Source organism: Malaclemys terrapin, chromosome 5 (genome assembly GCF_027887155.1).
Source record: "Malaclemys terrapin pileata isolate rMalTer1 chromosome 5, rMalTer1.hap1, whole genome shotgun sequence".
Taxonomy (NCBI): domain Eukaryota; kingdom Metazoa; phylum Chordata; order Testudines; family Emydidae; genus Malaclemys; species Malaclemys terrapin.
The window spans coordinates 119,607,128-119,614,423 of record NC_071509.1 but is presented as its reverse complement, the minus strand read 5'-3'; positions in this window follow the sequence as shown (position 1 = coordinate 119,614,423).

Sequence of the window (7,296 nt, the reverse complement as noted above, 5' to 3'; positions counted from 1 at the left end):
TCTCAGGAGGGGGCAGTCAGGGTACAAGGAGTGGGGGGGAGGGTTGGAGGTTCTGAGGGGGGCGGGAAGTGGGAGGGAGTGGAAGGGGCAGGGGCGAGGCAAGGGCAGGACGGGGGGAGGGCTAGGGCAGGGCTCCTCCTGTCCTCTTTTTTGATTGTTGAAATATGGTAACCCTACCTTTTATTTATTTTATTTGGTTGGTTGGATGTTCAGCTTTAGCTCAGCTAAAGAAGCTAGCTATTTTTCAGCAGGGTCAGCACTTTCTGAAAATCTAGACCAGTTAATGTGTCTTAAGTTGACTCCAGAGGTAAAAGTGGCCCGGTATGGCGTACTGGTAAGAAGTGGCTGCCGGTACCAGCCCGTACACAGCTGATGTTAAACTGCTGGCAGTGGCCAGAGCCCGGGCCCTTTAAATCACCGTCGGAGCCCAGTGTGGGCCAGGCAGCATGGAAAGGCTGGCTAGAGGAGGCTGACTCCCCAGCCCCACCCCTTCTGCCCAAGGCCCCGCCCCTTCTAGGGGCCCCCGTTCCAGTAAGTCTTTTATGTTACGTTCACCCCTTGTTGATTCCCTAAAAAATGAGAAACACAAAATCACTAGTCACTCTTGAAAAATTAGGCCAAGATATTTAATTTCAAATTTAATTTTATATATTTCCTCTTGGATTAATTATTAGGTTAATAAATGTTAGTTGTTTGTAACTTCATGAGCTCCATTATTACATACTTGTATTGTTTATAATGTCATTTGCTATCTAAAAATTACTTGATCATTACAGCTGGGTGAAATTTTGAGACTGAAACTTTTTTGGTGAAAAATGCAGAATCAAGTTGAACAAATCATTTAGCAAATTCATGTTGACTTTGGCAAATTGTTTCAGTTGGAAGGAGGAATAGGGGGCCCGCTCCCAAAAAATTGGAATCTTTTGTTTTGACATTTTTTGAAACAAAACTTTTCAATCTTTCAATTCAAAACAATTTTTTGTTTGAAATTTCTATTCAATTTATTTTTAAAAATTAATGATTAAAATGCTGAACATCAAAACAAAGGTTTTTGTTTGGGTTGAAGAAAATGTTTAGTTAAACTGAAAGTCTCAAACTTCCTATTTTGGATGGACCCCAAACAATTTTTTACATTGTCAGTGAACCAAAAATGTCCGTTATTGGCATATTGATGATATGCAGAATATTTCTTTCTTTGAAAAGCAGATACAAGCTAAAACTGGATCTTTTGTTTTTTTTACTGTTAGATTTGTTTCCACTGGAGACAGAGCAGGGAGTGAGCTGAGCAGTTAAGTCTATTGGACCATTGTACTATAGGACAATATCCTAGAAGGGATGGATGTTGGTATAGCCATAATGCTTAACTAATATACTAGTGGGGAGCAGGAACTGAGGTAATAGTTGTATCTAAAAATGGAATAGTAAGCTCCTTTTACAGGAGTGTCAGCTAGTCTGCCGGCAAGAAGGACAATCTTTTTTTCCCTTTTAATACACATTCTGTTAATTACTCAAAATTTATCAAAAATAAGAACTTCCTCTTCATGCCTGTCACGAGCACTCTGGGATAAAAGGTACCTGGGGCTGAGTGAGGGGAGAATTTATATTCTGTATGCCAAGTGTCCCCATTCAACTTTTATTATCTTTTGCTGTCAACAGGAATTAATCTGAAGCTTTAAAGATATCTGCCTGTTTCATTCTTTCCTTTCACATTTGTCTGAACAAGTTTCTTATGTAGATTCACTCTGAATCCACATTCCTGACTCTTTATGTACAGTGACTGTCTTCTGATCATTGCTTCCAAGCCTATGTGCAAACTTATCTAGAAATCTAAGGTATGTAGTTCAGGGAATTCTTTGCTTATCTTGATGCCTTTTCATTCAAGGTGTCTAAAGATCATCTGTAAGAAATGAACCATTTTAGAGAGACCTTTTTAGTTTAACTCAGTGCTTCAAGTGGATCTTCTTTTTTCTGTGTTGCTGCTCTCTTCATAGATTGTCATCTATCCCTCTTCAATATCAGCCTGCACAGTAGAAGCCAGTAGAATGTAAAATTTCTGCAGGGCAGGGTCTTTGAGGGGAATTCTCTTCCTTTTATTCTAGGCACAACATTTTCCATTTAAAAACTAATCCTAATCGAGTTCAGTGCTATTGATTTTCAGCCTTCTGCACTTAAATTAATTTTTTATAGAAATCCTACTTTTACTCCTGTTTCCTAACCAGATCACAGTAGGCATTTATTTTTGTTTAAGGTTTAAATTTTGACCTACATTGTAATATGTTGTAATACCTTTCCCCAAAAGTAGAATTGTATTTTTTACAATGCTATTTAGCACTTTTCAGCAGAGGATCCTAAAGTGCTGTAAAACACTGGTATTATTGGAAACACTAAAATGTAGGCCTGTGACTTGTATTGAAGCCAGTGGGTCTGTTAGCATGAATACAGCTAAGCATTTGTGCGCTTGCAGGTTTAGGACCTTAAAACTAATAACATCCCTATCAGGTAGTTCATATTGTCACAATTTGACAGAAGGGGAGAATGAGGCACAGAGGTTAAGTGACTTGCCCAAGGTGACCCATAAATCAGTGGCAGAACCAACAGTAAAACCCAGGCACCCTGACTCATAGTAGGGCATTATAACCCCTAGGCTGTGCTCTTTTCCTATATTATAATGTAATACTCTTTATTTTGAACACTCTTATTTGGAGAATTAACCTCAGAATATATTTGCAATTGTAAATATTCCATTCAAAAGCTTGTTGTGTATTTATACAACTTACATTTTCAAAGTCTAATATAATCTAGCAACTCTGCCTAATGGATAAGTGCCAGAAAATAATTCCCCACTGTGTAAGAGGCTGAGTGTGTGTAAATTGCCTCATGGAGGGGCACAACAGTGTAACAAGAGAGGTGGGCGTTGGGGAGGGAGGGGGAAGAGATGACTGGAAATTGACAGATTGTATCCTATAAATTCATTTATATGAATATGGGTGAAGCAGCACTTTTTATTTTAAGAAGCAGACAGTGAAATACACTAAGATACTGCCTGCAGTGGGGGCAGCAGAGGCAAGCTGTGTCCTGCAAACAATAGGTGTCATGCTTCTATTTCACACTGTATAGAGAAATCAGGCCTGTTTTAATGGAAAACAATAAACACTAACTAACAAATGTGTAAGACTCTGATACCACTAGAAAAAAATGAGTAGTATGAATGTTAACCTGCTAGTAAAATACATAAATACTGTAACTTGTCTCTATCCAGTTGAAACAGAGAGCTATATGTGTGAGAAAATTCGTGTCCAATTTACTGACTGGCCACTCAACCTCCTTTCCCCAGTGATCATTCCTAATTAGACTAGTATCATTGCACTGCAAATATTAGTTTCTAATCAGTTTCAAGGGTTGGATTGCTAGCTGCTGGAGTTAGAAGTGGTTTTGTTTATCCTGTTGGGATAAGGAAGGCAACTACTTGGGAAAGAAATGTAAGCCAATGTTATGAGGGTTTGGCAATTCTTTTGCAGAGGCATCAGGGTTCACACGGCTGCTACTCTGAAAGCTAGTGTGATTTCCTTTTAGAGAAAGCATGATGATGGTTCAGGGCTACTAATTTGAGCCTTCACTCTTCCGCAGCAATATGCCCAAGTCAAATCAATTTCTCCTCTCTGTCCATAATGAGCCTCCACATAAAAGCTGATCTCCCGTATATTAAAAATCCTTCTTTGCGCCTGCTGTTTTTAACTCTTACTCGGTCCCTATGAATGCCCTTTGGGCCCAGGTGGGGCAGCTCCTTCCTGTTCTCCTGCTATTTCAATCTCTCCTTCTTTCAAATTATTATTATCCTCACTCTGTTTGAGTTTGTAAAATTCAAAACCTGTAATTTTCCATGTTTCTGTATTCAGGGGAAAATAGCAGAGCCCTCCTGTGTCTCATCTAACACCTGTAACGTCATACAGATCATACCTATAACAGGGCATGCTGCCCCTTAAAGATGGTCTCCAGGCCCAGCACTACCTGTTCCCAGTTTCAGCCCAGAGTGGATGGAATTCTGGGAGTAGTACTTTCTGGAACTGATGGGAATGAAGGCTGTCACAGTGAGGAATTCTGTGAAGGAGTGTCAGAGGATATAAACAGCTCCCTTCCCTCAGAATGGGGGGGAAAGAGGAGAGTGAGGGGAGGAGCAAGACTTCTTGTGGAGACTCCCCAGGAAAGACACAGGAGCTTTAAGTTTCTCTAGTCCAAAAGCAATTAAAAAAAAACAACAACCAGTAGGTAAGATAGCCAAGACCATCTCAGGGTAAAGAGCCAAGTCTCACGAGGGAAATTCAGGGATAATGGCAAAGCAAAGAAGGTAGTCTTGAGGGAGAGACATGTGGAGACTTTATTGTCAAGAGCATCAAGGCTGGAGCTCATGGTAGAGGCTGGGCATAAGTTCCCCTTGAAAAGGGATGTCCCTGTAGTGCGGAAGAATTTCTTGTGCAGAAACAGAGGAAGTAGGTAAAGCAGCGGTTCTCAAACTGTGGGTCAGGACCCCAAAGTGGGGCGTGACGGTGTTTTAATGGGGTCACCAGGGCTGACGTTAGACTTGCTGGGGCCTGGAGCTGAAGCCAAAGCTCAAGGGCTTTGGCTCTGGGTGGCAGGGCTCAGGTGAACCCCCCCCCTCCCCGCTTGGGGCTGAAGCCCTGTGGCTTTGGCTTTGCCCCCCCTCCCTACCTCCCCCCGCGCAGGGTGGCGTGGCTCAGGCAGACTCAGGTTTCATTCCCCCCTCCTGGGGTTGTGTAGTAATTTTTGTTGTCAGAAGGGGGTCAAAGTGCAAGGAAATTTGGGAACCCCCGAGGCAAATAATTGCTTCTGTCTGAACTTCTATTTTCTTTACTTTTCTTACCTGAGAGGGGGTGAAGTTTTAGCTTAGCCAGAGAAATTAACAACCCAGTCAACAAGAGAGACCAAGATAGCATCCGCACTTCCAGGAACATCAGAAAAGCCATTATGCCATAACCTTCTTAGTCATGAGGTTCCCAAGGTGCTATGCAAACTATATATTGGTGGTTAAATATGATGACAAAGAACATATTATCCAAATGAATCTGCAGAGGGAATTTAAGTACACCTCTACCCTGATATAACTCGATCCGATAGAACACGAATTTGGATATAATGCGGTAAAGCAGCGCTCGGGGGGGCAGGGCTGCGTGCTCCGGTGGATCAAAGCAACTTCAATATAACGCGGTTTCACCTATAATGCGGTAAGATTTTTTGGTTCCTGAGGACAGCGTTATATTGGGGTAGAGATGTAGTCAGAATGTACTGAAACTTTATCTGGATGTTGATACTCCAGAAAATGTGATGGGATCTTTAATAATTAACAGTTAAAAAGTTCTAAATAAATACTCCAGATTGGCAAATAACCTGGTAGAACATATGCCATTAAAGCTTGATTATGCTTGCTTCCTTCTTGTTTTTAAAACTTCAGCTCATAGAAGTAGCATGGTGAATATTTTATAATGGAAATAAGCTTTAAAAATCTTAATGTGAAGGGTGTTGGAGGAAAACCATGGGTTTAGCTGAAACAGCATTAATTGTACCACAGAAAGTATGTAGCAGAACATGTATTGTGAGGCACTGTGATGGGGTATTCTCCCCACACACTAGCCCAGCAAAAGCTGGATTGGGCCAGGTGGGCCCAATCAGCTAATTAGGCTGCAAGCAGGGGAGATTTATGTGGAAGGCAGCTAATTAAGGACTGGCTCACCTGTACAGGAACAGACAGGGTCTGTATAGAGCTTTGTAGCTAGCTACAGAGAGGTAGGCTGCTGGGAAAGGTTACAGACTGCAATCACTCTCTGAGTGGAGGAAGTTGGGGGCTGGCAAACCCAGAGAAGTGGGAAATTATTTATGTACAAAGAAGTCAGGGAAATAGCAGTAAGAGGTAGAACTGTACAGGGGCTGTGGGTGCTTTTTGTAAGGTCCCTGGCTTGGGAACCCAGTGTAGAGTGTGGGCCTGGGTTTCCCTACCAGCCACTGAGGAGTGGCAAGGGCATCGGAGGCACCAGGAAGCAGGTCTGGAAAGACTGTGAATTCCCTGGAAGGGGAGGACTTCAGTGATCTGGCTGGAGAGCCAAGCCACAGAGAGGAAGCTGCAGACCTGGGAGAGAGTGGGGCCATAGAGCAAGACAAGATAGTAGAAGACCACACCAGTGGGAGTGTGCAAGCTGATAGAGCTAATGCCCAGAATGGCTAGCAGGAGGTGCTGCTTATGGTGAGTGGATCCTGTGATAGGCACAGATGACATTAATTTATAAGTATAGCAAGTCAGACTGGTGGTGATGATGGGAAGAGATGATGATGATTTATTTTGGCTTTGTCTCAAGGGTATATTTGTGAATTCCTACTATGAATGGCTTATCCTGGGCATAGGTCAGGCAGCTCCAAGGTGAGAGCCATGGTTAATGGCTCAACTCCTCTGTCACAATGGCGCTGTCTGTCTCAAAGGTAAACCTTTTCTGTACAGGAGATAGTTTTCTTGGAAGCTGATCCCAGAATGGAGCTATGGAATGAACTTTCAAGGGAAATAAGAACCATTACAGACCTCACCACCTTCTGCTCCATGTGCAAAGAGTGCTTTGTTGATGTTGATGTTGACTTTACTAATGTAAACACATAGTTGCATGTATATAAAAGAAAACCACATGGCACACACAACTTTCCTCTAGGAACACTATTACCTGCACAGGTGGTGAGTTTTGTTTTTCCTGGTGGGTGCTCCACCCATGCTCTGCCTGTTCTTGTTGCCTGCCCACCCTGATTGTCTCCTGCCAGCCACTCACTGACTGGAGGCCAACTCCAGGGGCCCACCGAACAGCTGACTGGTGGCCAGCCCTGGGGCCGGAACCACTGTGGCTGGTGGGTGCTGAGCACCCCTATTTTTATTCTGTGGCTGCTTGAGCCGTGGGGCACCCATGGAGTTGGTGTCTATGATTGCATGTGTTAGTCACACAGCTTCATGCACTACTGGAAAGAACCTGGGTATTACAGTGAGGAGGGCATTATAATAACCTGTATATAATAAATGTCTCCAATCCTTTTAATGTTAGTGCAAAATATTCACATCTGTGTGGCTTTTGTCTCTTTCCCTGATTGTGAGAGCACAGCCACTCACTTGCGGTATAGAGGTACTTTGGTACAGAAATAGAAATCTAAATCTACTAAGACCTACAACTCTTTTTACTAAAGATTTTTTCCAGTCATCAGATAAAGCAGGATTTTCCAGATACCCCCCTTTCCCCCCCTCCCCCAAAATGT